Here is a 14,646-nt window from a genome sequence, read left to right on the forward strand (position 1 = left end):
CTCTTCCACCATGTAGCAGACTACCCTGAGGTACTCGGTGTCATAGGCTGCATGCACATCCACATCAAGGCACCACCCGCTGAAGAGGGTAGAGTCTATGTCAACCGCAAGAGCTATCACTCCAACTGCCAGGTTTTGTGCAATGCTCAGGGCATTATCATGAATGTGTGTGCTGGCAGCCCTGGTAGTTATCACGACTCCCACATCTAGCATGCCTCACAGCTGTACCAGTGATTTGCCAGTGAGGACATCCTGTATGGCCATCTGATGGGGGATGCTGGCTATGCACTGGAGCCGTGGATGATGACACCCATCAGAAATACACACACACACACACACACACACACACACACACACACACACACACACACACACACACACACACACACACTGAAGAATGCCATAATGAGGCACATGCACAAACCAGAAACATTGTAGAGCATGTGTTTGGGATGCTCAAGTCATGATTCCACTGCCTTGACATATCTGGTGGAGCCCTGCAGTAATCTCCTGCCACATGTGCACACCTGTTCATAGTATGTTCCATGCTACACAATATGATCCTGTGGAAACAGCTACAGCAGGAACATCACAGGGAAAGGCCACACAGTCCCCCACCATTGCTAAGGTCCCCACAGGCACAGGGGTACCTGGAGAAGGAACCTTCTCCTTTTAGGCAGATGGAGGCATGCCCAGTATGCCCAGGCCTTGGGAAAGAGGCAATGCATAGCACACACACTGACACTGTAGGGACCCAGGGACTGACACCTTTCTCTGACTCACCCACACAGTAAAATGAATGCCACACACATCACACTACCTGTACTTTACCAAGTATAGGCTGTGTACTCTGGGTATCCAACACAGCCAGCCCTCAAGCACCATCCTCACAACTGCTGCAGGCACAAGGTAAGTCAGTCTTCTTAACAATAAATCAATAGAGTAATATGTTGTGGTAGCATAGCTATGGTATCGCTGCATGCATGCAAGGGAATGAGGTGGCCTACCGGGATATCAGCAGACAACTGACAGCTATGTGGGACAACAGGAAATGTCCTCCCAATACTGGCTTCCCCTAGGTGACAAATCACACTGCAGTATATGTGAGGGTATAACTAAATGGGGGGTCATAGGTCATGTAAACTACAACAGTGGAGAAACTCCTTGAAGGCTTTTGCTGAGATGTCAGAGTTTTATTAAATTTAACTGGAACACTGGCTGGTTGTTTATTTTGGTCATAGGTCACATGCATGGATGTCAATGTGGGGGTCCCATATTCACCCCTCAGCCTCACCCAGCAAGTCAGCCATAGAAAACCATAAAGAAATGTCTGGGAAAGGCCAACAAATGGGGACAATGATGACATATTCCCATACAGACTTACACAGTGATATCACAGAAGGTCTTGCAGTAGCAGTAAGGCTCTGAAGGGTAAGAAGTCTGAAACACAAATGTCTGCCATTACAATCTAACCTGTGGTCTTTAGTGGTATGCCTGTATTCTCCAAGATAGGCACAATACTATGCTAAATGGAACCAAACTGTAAAGGGAACATTAGCACAGTCTGTGCAAATGTGGACAGTTGACAGGTGTGCCCTCTACCACACACTCTTGTTCCCATAGAAATGCAGTAACATTAATGTTTGTAGGGTATTAGTAGCACAGCACACATTTCCAGGGCTGTCCCAATTAACTTGATAACTTGTTTCATGTCCACAATATGCAGGGGTCAATGAGGTATGTATATGTGTGGTTAATACTTTCAGTATGTGGCCTGCACTTACTCCTGGCTGTTGTATCTTAGTGGTCTAAGAACTGCAGTGCCAACTATTTTGCATGTCAAATACAGCTATGGTAGGAGTTGTACACACTGTCCATCAGTCTGCTGTCACTCAGAATGATGGCTCAATACAAGCAAAAATGATTGTCAGTAACACTTAGCTCCCTTACTGGTGTCAGTATGTGCTAGAGACTGAGGGTGGTGAGGAGGATAATGCTGACAACTGTCCCAGACTGAGGAGGAGAAGAAGAGAGTTTGCAGATGACTGCAAGTTGGGAACAGTCATCAATACCCAAGTGATGTGGACATCCTACAAGAGGATCTCATCAAAACAAATGCCTGATGCCAGAAACATGGCCACAGGCTGAATGCCTACTGATGCATCATCATTCCCTTCAGGGAGACTGAAGTCCCCACATAGTATACACAATCAGTAGTGAGGCAGTTGTCCACCTAGGTTGATAGGAACCTGACGTCTGAGCACTATGTTGCTCCCATTGTACAGAAAGCTTCATAAATGGGACAAACTCAAATGTAAGGGTATCCCATCCAGGGACAAAGAGGTCATAAGAGCCATGTATGCTAACCTTATGAAGCCAATTATTTTACTCAATGCCCCCTTCGGCATGTACCTCACAAAGCACATGCAGCAGCTGGGGAGACTGCAGAGGTTCCTCACAGGGAGAATGCAGGACCACAAACACCTACCCTACACAGATAGGCTAACAGCACTGTCCCTCTACTCCATTTCATACAGACTCTGCAGAGGTGACCTCTGTCTGGTATACAAAGCAATCCAGACCCTACCTTGATGGGACTGTTGCATATCTGGAAGGCAAGGCCCACTCAATCATCCTGTAGGTGCAACATCAGCCTGGTCTCTGATATCAGTATGGCTTGTTGGTGTGACAAATACATGTCCCACATACTCCTCCATCTGTGGAATACACTTCCTGTCCACATCAAGCCAAGTGCCACAATACCCCTAATGATGTGCTTTCTGTATACGTGCATGGAAAACAGAAAATACAGTCCTGTGATTTCACCTTTGTCCCTGCTGGACAGGAGCTCTGGGTGCTGACATGTCTTAAAATGGGCCACACTCTTGTCTCCATGGGTTATAAGGGCTTCAGGGCCAATAGCATACTAATATCATATCAACCTATATACAATTGTCTGTCAATGGTTCACCACATTACTCTGTACTGCTCTGCCACTAACATACATGGAAGTCACAGTGCTATGTGGAATATACCACACATATAATGGACATTTCTGCTCATTAGAATGCACTCTGTATCCACACTCATACCTCTCAACCTCTGACAGTAAGGCATCTGGACAAGGTCATAAATAAAAGTGGGACAAAGGCCCAATGATAGGCACATGTTCTAAATATTGCTCTTACAAAATGAGAAAGTTGGTAGAATAAAGGTTTTACATTAGCAGGAATTGTCTGAAGGTTATGAAGTCTGAAAAAAATGTCCGTCATTATTTTGTAACATCAGTCTTTAATTATTTGCAACTAACGTGCCATAAAAACATAATTTTATGTAGACTGGATGAAACGTCTAGACATTGGGACAATCTGCAACAAACTGTACAATTGAGAGGTATGGTCCAGGATATGACTTTTCAGGTATGAAGAATACCACACAAGCAGTAGATCCTCAGCCAGTATATCACCAAGTTGCTGGACTGTTTACATAGCTTCATCAGTCAATTGGCTATAGCCATGCCTCTCTGTCCAGATTGGGCAAGAATGTCTATAGTTTGGCTCATAATATTGGTCTGTGCATCATACATCTTGTATTTCTCTGGTAAAGCACTGAGATGATCTGAGGATGTCTGTCACTAGGTAATGACACAATACATTTCAGTGTCAGGCATCAGATATGTCAGAAAATGTCTGCTAAAACAAACCTTGTAACTCTAGCAGCTTCCTATTTACGTTTGAGAGCTATGGCTGTAGCACACAAAACCACGGACTGGAGAACAACCATCTCTGGAATGGAGTCCCACTCTTACTAGTCATGGAATTGTTATGGCTAGGCTTCTATAGTCCCTAGGGCCAATAGCCTAGTACCAACCTATGAACCTATGAACTATAGAAGATCATACTGGGCATGCTCCTACAATTAAAGAATTACAGCCCATGTCAGAACCTACAGCGGACTATATAACTGTATTGTGCATATATTATGTCTTTGCATACAGACACCTATGTACACCTTAACTGTCTTGACACACAGCCATCAGACAGGATTACCCTCAGCTAGCTGTAGGTGGCCCATGTGTGATATATCTGCATCTGTTGCATGTGATACATAGACGTATATATGGGCAACAGATAACAACATGTCAAGGATACACACACATAGACATGGGGAAGAGAGAGGCAGACAGTGATAGAGAGAGAGACACAGGGAGACACACACATAGAATGAGTTCTACACAGGGATACCCTGAATGGTATAGAGTGATGTCCTGCTGTGGACAGTGGCATACCGGTCATAACCAGTCGCACGTGCCAGCATGAAGGTGAGCTCCATTGTGTAATAGTACTGAGGTGGGGGTTGTAATATCACATCACCTGCATATGTGTGTGTGTGTGTGTGTGTGTGTGTGTGTGTGTGTGTGTGTGTGTGTGTGTAGGTTTAAGTATTAAGAGGCTGTTCCCATGCAGTACACTTCCCATTGCCCTACTTCACAAGATCTGCTGATGTCATTCACCTTAGAAGTACCTTTGGACACCTGTCAGCCGTATACGCTCTGTAGCACATGTGATAACTGTGTAACACTATAGTACAAATAACTAGATAGGTAGGGGATCTAATCTCTGTCCTGACAAATGTAAGTGTGTGTGTGTCTGTGTGTGTGTTTGCTTGTAGGTAAAACAGTTTTAGGCCATTCCTACCCAGTACACTTCCGAGTGCCCTACTTTAGCAGGCCTGCTGATAAGCTCTGTGGCGCATGCAATAACTACGTAACAGTGTAGTACAAATAACTAGATAGGCAGTGATTCTATTCTCAGTACTGGCAAATGTGAGTGTGTGTAAAAGTGTGTGTAAATGTGCATGTTTGTAGGATAAAGTATTTTGAGGACTTTCCCACCCACAACACTTCCCAGTGCCCTACTTTAGCAGTCCTGCTGATGTCAATCACCTTAGAAGTACCTTTAGACACTTGTCAGTACTATAAGCTCTGTAGTGTGTGCAATAACTGTGTAATACTATAGTACAAATAACTAGATAGGTAGGGGTTCTACTCTCAGTTCCAGAAAATGTGTGTGTGTGTGTGTGTGTGTGTGTGTGTGTGTGTGTGTGTGTGTGTGTGTGTGTGTGTGTGTGTGTATGTGTGTGTGTGTGTGCGTGTGTGTGTGTGTGTGTATGTATAATTGTGTGTAAAGGTGTTTGTAGGGTAATGTATTTTGATGCTCTTCCCACCCAGTACATTTCCCACTTGATGTAATTCATCTTACCTTGGGACACTGTTAACTCCTATAAGCTCTGTGTCACATGTAATAACTGCATAACACTATATTACACATAACTAGAGAGGTAGGGGTTCTAAACTCTACACTGGCAACTGTGATACTTTGTGTTTGGGTGAGATTCATATCCTCTGGGGGTGTGTCTTATAGCATTTTGAGGCATGTACTACCCAGTACACTTCACATTGTTCTACTTTACAAGGCCTGTTGATGTAATTCACCTTAGAAGTACCTGTATACACTTGTCAGCCCTCTAAGCTCTGTGGCGTGTGCAATAACTGCATAATACTATAGTACAAATAGTTAGATAGGTAGAGGTTCTAATCTCAATACTGACAACTATAGTAGTGTGTGTGTGAAGCATATCCCATCTGGCTGTTGTGTGTGTAGGTTATACCATTTTAAGGCCTGTTGACCCCCCTACCCATGGCATTACATTAAAGAGCCTGTTAATGGCATCTGCCTCACATGCACCATGTTACACTATACAGCCCATACCAGTCATCTGTACAGATGTACATAGAATATCCAGATGTTGGCAACCGATACATGGTTTGTGTCCCCTAACAATGAGCATTCCTGTGATCTAATTTCCAAATATGTCACAGTTACTGTAGTGATACACATGCCAGCATCAGACATCATGCCTGACTGACACATGCTGATACAAAGTCTGTCACTCTATCACTTGTCCAGGTTTGTAGGAATAGTCGATGAGACCAGTTGCTATTTCTGGTGAGTTATCCCACCATCCATGTAGGCATTTGCAAGATTACTTGTTGTAAGAGGTTATGTGTTATGTCCCAGACATAATATATGTGGAGCATGTCATGTGTACGTATCACTATAGTACATACAAGTGGATACATAGGGTTACTAATATGTCTATTGGCAACTGTGTTTGGTTTCTGTATGCACATCACCTGTGGCTGTCTTTACTCTGTGTATATGATGGCCATGCCATTTTGTGTGCCTCTTTCTCCCTGTGAACTCCCCCATTGCCAACCTAGTTTCAGCCCATACAGATGTCATCCACCTTATAAACACAGTTGCACAGTTTCTAACACAAAGCCACTATGGTGCATACAATGGTCGTATCACTGTGTATTGTACATAAATAGCTGGGTAGGTCATCTACTCTGAGAAGTGTTAACTCTATGAGCATGTGTGTTTCAATGCATGTCCCCATGTAGCAATGTGTTTGTGTGTGTGTCAGATGGCTCTACCATGTTAAGGGCCTCTGAACCCACCATTGGCAATCCTAACAGCCCCTGCAATTCTCACCTACTTGAATAGTAGTGGCAGACACTGCAACACTACATTACCTCTGTGGTATTTGTGTTACGTATCTAGCGCTATCATTTGTAGGACTGGGTAGGTAGGGGCTGTGCTCAGCCCTTCAACATCTGCCCCATGTACAGGACTATGACTCTGTGTGCACTACCAGTACAAGAGGCCAGACTTGCATATGAGATAGCAGACACACATGCTGGTGATTGTCAGGTTAGACTAACACAGGCTGACCTATGTTAGAAATACATACCCCAAACCTGTCATACACAGTACCATGCATACCCTCATCAACTGCATCAAGGTTGAGTGGATGGGACAGAAATGGCGGGGCAATGGGTGCTGATAGGTGAATCTGTTGTGGTTAAGGTGATGGCTAAGCTTGTGAAGGACCTAGTGCCAGTACTCAATTAACCTCCTCTGTATGTATGAGTCTGTGGTACCACAGAACACCCAGGTGACATATATGAAGGTAGCTGGCTGTGTCAAGGGGTATGTATGCAAGATCACACTGTCAGCCCCAATTGTCCCTCACACACTGTTGCATGTAAACACACCTGGTAAACATGTACATATACAGCTGTACCTTGGCTATGAAAAGGTCACTGTGTTTCCACTCCACCGTGTTCATTGTTGCTACTGCCAGTAGGACCAAAGCCTACAGACACACAGACATCTGGAACACAAACAGAATACAATACGTGACACTACAGTCAGTCAGCAGTACTAACAGCAATAATGCATCATGGCTAAAAAGGTACATATGCCTCAATGTATACCCATAACTATTGCCAGTAGACAGCACCTTATAGAGCATTACTTTACTACACTGTACTATATTCACCTTGTGCATCAGACCCATATTAGCATGTCCCTGCATTGATGGCATGGATAGTAGTGATGTGGCACAGGTATCATCACATGCACAGGGTGTGGTGTGGGATTGCCAGAGGCCTAGGCTGGGCCCTATGATTGGCATTGTGTGTGTGTGTGTGTGTGTGTGTGTGTGTGTGTGTGTGTGTGTGTGTGTGTGTGTGTGCGTGTGTGTGTGTGTGTCTGGAGGGGTGGTATTCAACTGGGTTGTGCAGAGGAGCTGTGCATGTTTGGTGGTGACCAGCCTGTGACAGAGATGTGTGAGTATTTGTATGCACACAATCAAGCCATGTGGATGCCCTACACAGGGCTATGTTGGACAGCCGTGGACCGGGAACTGGTCCTGTCAGGAGTCTCACTGGTACCATCAGACCCAAGGCCAGATGCAGTTCTACTCCTCAATGTTGACTGCTGTCTGTTAGATCCACGTCCCTGACGGGACTGGCCAAGACCACTTGCCCATGGCCTGCTCTGGTGTGGTGTGGACAGCACCCTCCCCTCAGTAGTCTTGGTGGTACCACTACAGGATTGTGAATGTGCATGGCCACGTGGGCTCTCAGCTGATTTTGTTGCTGACCTATGTCCATGTGTCTGTTGCCCTACTCCCACCACATGCTCAAGCATAGACATTGCACTGTCAAGCAGCGACAATGTCTCACCCTGCTGTCTATCCATGGCATCGGCAAAATGACGTATGGCATCACAAATGCCGTGGAGGTCATCACACGTGGCAGGAAGTGCTGCATTCATGACCCTGAGCATCTGTCTGGTGTTGCGGTTAGTACACGCCTGTGCCTCCATGATGGACCATAGCATGTGCCTGGTGACACCTGCTGTGACACCTGTGACAGGGGCTTGATGGGCAGCAGTCCTCCATCGAGCACCCCTGTCCATCTGCCTGTGTGTGACCTCGCCTGTTCTCTGGCTATGGCTAGTGTCTATACTCACACTTGCCATAGTCACCAAACTAGCCTGTTCCATGCCACCACCCTCTAACTGTTCATTATCTGTGGCTGCTGGGGACTGGGTATATGTGGGCATACTGACTGTGTGCGGGGACATTGTGGGTGAAAGTGGGATACCAACCAATGGCACAGATACAACCCCCGACAACCCCACCTGTGCCTCACTGTGACCACCATCATCATCAGAGTCCACTAAGACACTGATATCAGGTTGTGAGGGGGAGAGACACCAATGCCAATGTTTGTCTTCGAGGGGAAGACAACATATGTAAATTAATACCCTGCAGTATAATGTTTGCTGATACACAACACACACACACACACACACACACACACACACACACACACACGCACACGCACGCACACACACACACACACACACACACACACACACACACACACACACACACACACACACACACACACACACACACACACCTCTGGTAAAGTATGGCACAGATTTGCTACCTGTGAGCCCTTCAGGCCAGACTTTATGGAAGTTCTGACTGCCACAATCCATCTCTTTAACAGCTACTGTAAGGCCCACAACAAAGGGTGACAAATCCTACTGTGTGATGGGTCTATTATCAGAATGGTAAGTGTGACCAAAACCAAGGCTATTGGAGTGAGCTATACAGTGTCACCAAGTGCATATGCAAGTACTGTAAGAGCTGACTTACTGCTGTACAGACCAGACACAATGACAAGGTTTAACGATATGTGATAATAACTAATGAAGGAACAAGAGAATACTCTATCAATGCAGTGCCTACACAGTTCAGGCTCACAGGGATTCATTTCAGACAAAATTGCAGGACAGTCTGCAATACATACAGGAAACATGTAAAGTACTAGCTGCATAGGTTCATAGGATGATACTAGGTTATTGGCCCTAATGCCCTCATAAGCCTAGCCCAGACTTTTGCCCATGTCCCTTCAAAGTCATCACCAGTTTCCCCTGTCCAGCTGGGACACATGTGGGATCCCAGGGGTGTCTTTTCCATTTCTCATGCAGTCGTCAAGCTTCTTCTTCAAGAGGGCTATAGAGGCACTTTGCTAGACATGGAGAGGAAGTTTATTTTACAAGCAGTGTATTGTGTGGGACACTAAACTATCCTGCCAACAAGTACTATTCATGCCACAGACCAGGTGAGGGCCTTGCGTGCAGGTTGTGTGAGTGGGGTTTGTGTTACGGAGATGCAGAAATGCCATCAAGGCTGGTTTGGAAATGGCCTTATATGCCAGACACATCTGTAGGAGATTGAGTACAGGGACAGGGCTTTCAGCCTATCTGTATAGGATAGGTATTGCAGACACTGGATTTGCTTGGTCAGGAACATCTGTGGTCTCTGCAACTGCTGCATTTTCTTGGCAAGGTACATGCCAAAGGAGCCATTGTACTTGGTAATACGTCTGATAAGTGTGGAGTACAGGGGTGTTGTGGCCTCCTGGTTCCTAGATGACATACCCATATTTGTGAGGTGGGCCATGTAGACAGCCTTCTGTACAATGGTGCCAATGTGGTGGGAAACTGTCAGATTGCTATCAGCCTTGGTGCACAAGTCACCTCACACCTGATTGCATGTTCAGTACATTGTTATTACTGTCATAATTAGTGTGGATGACATCTACCATAACATGGAAAATGAAGCATCTCCTGGCATTCAGTTTGAGGCAATGTTTCTGGCACCAGTCATTGATCTGGGTAAGGGCCTCTTGGAGGATGCTCACATCAGTAGGGGAATGTAAGACAGTGGCCAGTTTGCAGTCATCTGTAAGCCTGGTCAGCCATAGATCACTAGTTTTGTCTTGTACCTCAGAAACATATATCTCAAATAGTAGAGGCCCTCAGACAGAACCTTGGGGTACACCACTCTGTAAGAGTCTACTACTAGAGGTGGCTTCCACTACTTTGACTGAGTGGGTACTATCATTGAGCCAGTTAGCTATCCATCTGGTAACATACAGGTTAATGCCTAGCTGTGTAGGCTTATGTATCATGGCTGATTGCGGATAGGCAATGTGCACCTTCTTCCCCTTGTCCTTGTGTTTGTTGACTGCTTCAAAGAAGTCAATTAGGTTTAACAGGCCTGATCTCCCTTTGACAATACCACATAGTGTGGGTTCAAGCATTTTGAGGTTGCTGATGTCCCTGTTTATAAGGTCCTTGATGATGTCTTCCATGCTTTTGCAGATCAGGCTAGTTAGATTGATGTGCATATGATTGGCTGGGTCAGTGGATTGCTCCACCTTTGTGTAGAAGGATGACAGTGGCTGTCCTCTGTGCAGATGGGATGACACTGGTACTTAGACTTTGGTTGACTGCAGTGTGCAATGGAGATGAGAGCTCATGCTTGAGTTCATGTATGATGCAGCCAGGGATGGTATTAGGCCCCATGGAGACTTCAGTTTGTTGCCTTCAAGATGGAATTATGAACCTGCTTCCTGGTGATGAGGGAGGGAGGCAGGTGCTGTGCATGTCCATGTGTACTGATGGGGGGGGGAGGGGGTGATGTTTACACTTACCTTGTCTGCAGTAGGTTGGCTATATCTATGCTGTATGTGTATGTGTATATGGTGCTATTGACCACCACTCCACTACAGAGTAGATTTGGGTGTTGCCTCTGAGATTGCAGAAATATGTGGGGAAGCCCTTGTGATTGGCCTTGGTGGATGTGTCCAATTTGTACTCAAAATTAGCCTTAGGCTAATTCACCAGTAACCTTATTTGCTTGTTCAGACAAAGGTGACATTGCTTCCACTTTGGCACCTGCTCCTTCTTGGCCCTGACCAGCAATTATTTCTACCTATTATGGAATTTGCTGTCCACCACAGAGGTTTACCCTACCATGAGGGAGATGATTTTGTCCTGTCAGGTATTGCTGAGTCTATACAGCTATGTAGGTGCTCACATAGTATTGTGGTATAATCTCAGATACTACTGCTAGTACCAACTGACAGGATGGTGGCTAGAAAGCTACTTATACCTGCTCTGAGGAGATTTATAGTCAGTTTTGGAAAGTGTTTTTTGTTTGACCCTGACAAGGGGGGGGGGGCAGGGGAGATGGTGACCTCAAAAGTGATGGCTATTTGGTCAGGTCTTACCAAGGAGGATGACATGTTAGGAGTGCCACAGTGTCTACTCATGTTGGTTAGGACAAGGTACAGGATATTTCCACCTGCTGTAGGGGTGTTGACCAGCTGATCCAATGCATTGGCACTGACAAAGCTAAGGAATCTCTGTGCATTCATGTTCAGGTAGAATAGGTCATGCACACTATGGTTGGGTAGTTAAAGTCATGCAGGAGCAGGGTAGAGGGTTGAATCTTGACATATTCAAGCAAGTCCAGATAGATGTAGTGGGTGTCCTAAGCCATGGTTTGAGGTCTATAACTAGCTATGATTTGAATAGGTGTTTTGTCAACAGTTAACTGCACTTTGGATGTCTCCCTTGCGTCATACTGTTTGACCAGCCTGGAGGTGTGTATGAGTATGATGAAGTTTAAAACTCCACCTCCTTTGGCTTTGCAGCCTGGCAAGGTTAATGTGCACTCGACAGCTTCAAACCAGGTTTCAGTGACTGCACAAATGTCAGCATTCTCCAGGATAAGGTACGCTTGCAATCACATTAGTTTTTATGCTAAGACTCTTAGCTCCTGTTAAGAGCAAGACATCTAGATAAAGGCATACATCAGTGGGGGGCAAAGGCCAGAAAATAGTGACACTTTATAAATCTAGCTGTAACACACTTAGTTGCTAGCAAAGACGGTTTCACATTCACAGGAATACTCTGAAAGATATGACATCTGGCATTTGAATGTATGCTATTATTTTATTAATTCAGTCTTTACTGGGTTGCCAGTGATTTGCCAGACAAAACACAACTGTATGAGGCATTGACTACAAATATGAGGCAAACATGTGGTCAGTCTGCAAAACTCATGACAGTTGAAAGGTATGAGCTCAGTATATAACATACAGTTCAACACACACTTCTGTTCCTGTCATTTATTTGCTACGCACATAGCCTATATAGGTCTCTTACATTTGTAAGACAAGAATATGTATCTTAGTAGCATTCACAGGTGACATATGAATATTTACAACATCCCAGGTAGCTGGCCTAGCAGTGTTACAGTCAGTATTGAACAACAGACACTCCAGTAGTAGTCATATGTGAGATGACCAATGCTGGGGTGACTGAGGGGCCAGAGCTGTGATCTATGTCACTGCAGACAGGGCCAGCAGGAATGGCCGTAGGTGCTGGACAGCAACACATGAGCCCAGCAAGTCTTGTTGAGACCTATTGTTTAACTTCCTATTTCACATTATTGCATCCCCCTTCTGCATTCCATTACATGCTTAATTGATTGACATGCCTGTTATAGTGCTGTTATAATCCAAATGTTTAGGTTTGTGTAGTTGCAGTCTGTCTTTGTGTAGAAAGTTTCAGACCTGTTTTGTGTAGGCAGCAGCTTGCCTTTTGTAGGTAATGCTCATGAGCAGGTGATGGCTTGTGCACCAAATAGTGTCTCCCACTTGCTAATTGCATCCAGAACAGCTGTGTTGTCTTTCCATTAGCCAATGTCATAGCAACCCAGTGCTATAATTAAGTCCTTCATGTGGACCTTGCCCCTTTTCCTTGCTTGTGAGGAGGACATTATGGAGGTGTGGGGTCTATAGCTTCACAGAGGGTAGGTGGAAATATCTCTTAGAACAAGAAATGTGGAGAAAGCCCAACAAAATGGGGGACAAAGTTCCAGAATTAGGTACAGATTGTAAGTAAGTATTGCTGTTATACACTCAGAAGATTGCTAGAGTAACAGGGATTGTCTGGACATGTGTTTTCTGCGTGACCTAACATCTGACAGTGATATGTTTATGACATACCTCTCAACTGTCCATATTTCTGCAGAATGCCCAGAGGTTTGCCTCTTATATTTGGACTGTTCCTCAGACAATTTCTGTTTTTGAGAAATCAGTAGGATAATGTGAGGATTGAAGTCACTAAATGTTGACATCCATTTCTGTTTCAGCCTTCATATCCTTCAGAGAATATATGTTACAACAAACCCTGTAACACCAGCAACTGTTTCAGTTTTTAACACCGTTATGTAAGATATGTCCCTCTTTTCAGCCCCCTATTCCTCAAGTATGTCAGGCTTTGTCCAGATGTCTTGCAGTAAGAGGTTCGGAGGTATGGTATATCATTATTTAGTGACTTCACTTCTGATATCATCCTAGTGATTTAGCAGACTCCCAGAAGTGTTATGAGGCAGTGGCCATAAACATGGTCCCATACAGACATTCTGTGGAAATCTGTACAGTTGAGAGTCATGCATGTCTGACCATTGTTACCAGACTGTCAAGAGTGTGTAGCAGTGTAGTGTGTAAATGTTTGTTAGGCTGCATAGGGAGAGGTGAAGATGTGAGCATCATAGATCCTTTTCTATCTGACTCTGCATGCTGCTACAGCCACTGATGGTCTATCAGCTGTATATGTTTGTAGGGGCAGACTGAGAAATGTCCTGTAACACCTCATGATTCCCAGTAGACTGTGGCTTGGGGCAGTAAATGTAGGTGTACTGTGTGACTGGCAATCAGTATATGCTTGTTCAAACAGTCGTTATACTCTAGAGTTCATTTGGGGTACTGGTATGTTGCTGTGACTGTGGTGTAAATGGTTGTGGGTGGACAATTTCTCACTGATGTTTGCTTTTCCCTATAGTTACATCCCTGTAGTGCATGATATATTTGCAAATGCATGAATAATTCCACAGAGCTGATTTAGGGTGGTGTTGTGTTGGTCTGACTGTAGTTCAGAAGGTGCTGGGTGACATGGTTGGTAGCTCTTAGTGTTTTTCCCTTCTGTTACATGACTGCAGTCATATCTCTCCACTGTCCAGATTTCTATACACTGTCCAGATGCGTAGCTCATATCTTTGGCCTGTTCCCCATAATAGTTGTGGGTTTCTGACGAATCACTGGGATGATGTGAGCACTGACATCACTAAATGATGATAATCATTTGTGTTGCAGACCTGAAATCTATCAAAAACATATGTTAAAACAAACCGTGATACTCTAGCAAACGTCTAAGTTTATAACACCCATATTTCAAGTATGTCACTATTTTTGGCCTTTATCCCCCCACTTTGTCAGGCTTTTTGCAGATGTTTTGCAGTAAGAGGTTGAGTATATATATATATATATATATATATACAAACACACACACACACACACAC

The sequence above is a fragment of the Protopterus annectens genome, chromosome 6.part0 (assembly GCF_019279795.1).
Source record: "Protopterus annectens isolate FY-2018-M chromosome 6.part0, PAN1.0, whole genome shotgun sequence".
Classification (NCBI taxonomy): Eukaryota; Metazoa; Chordata; order Ceratodontiformes; family Protopteridae; genus Protopterus; species Protopterus annectens.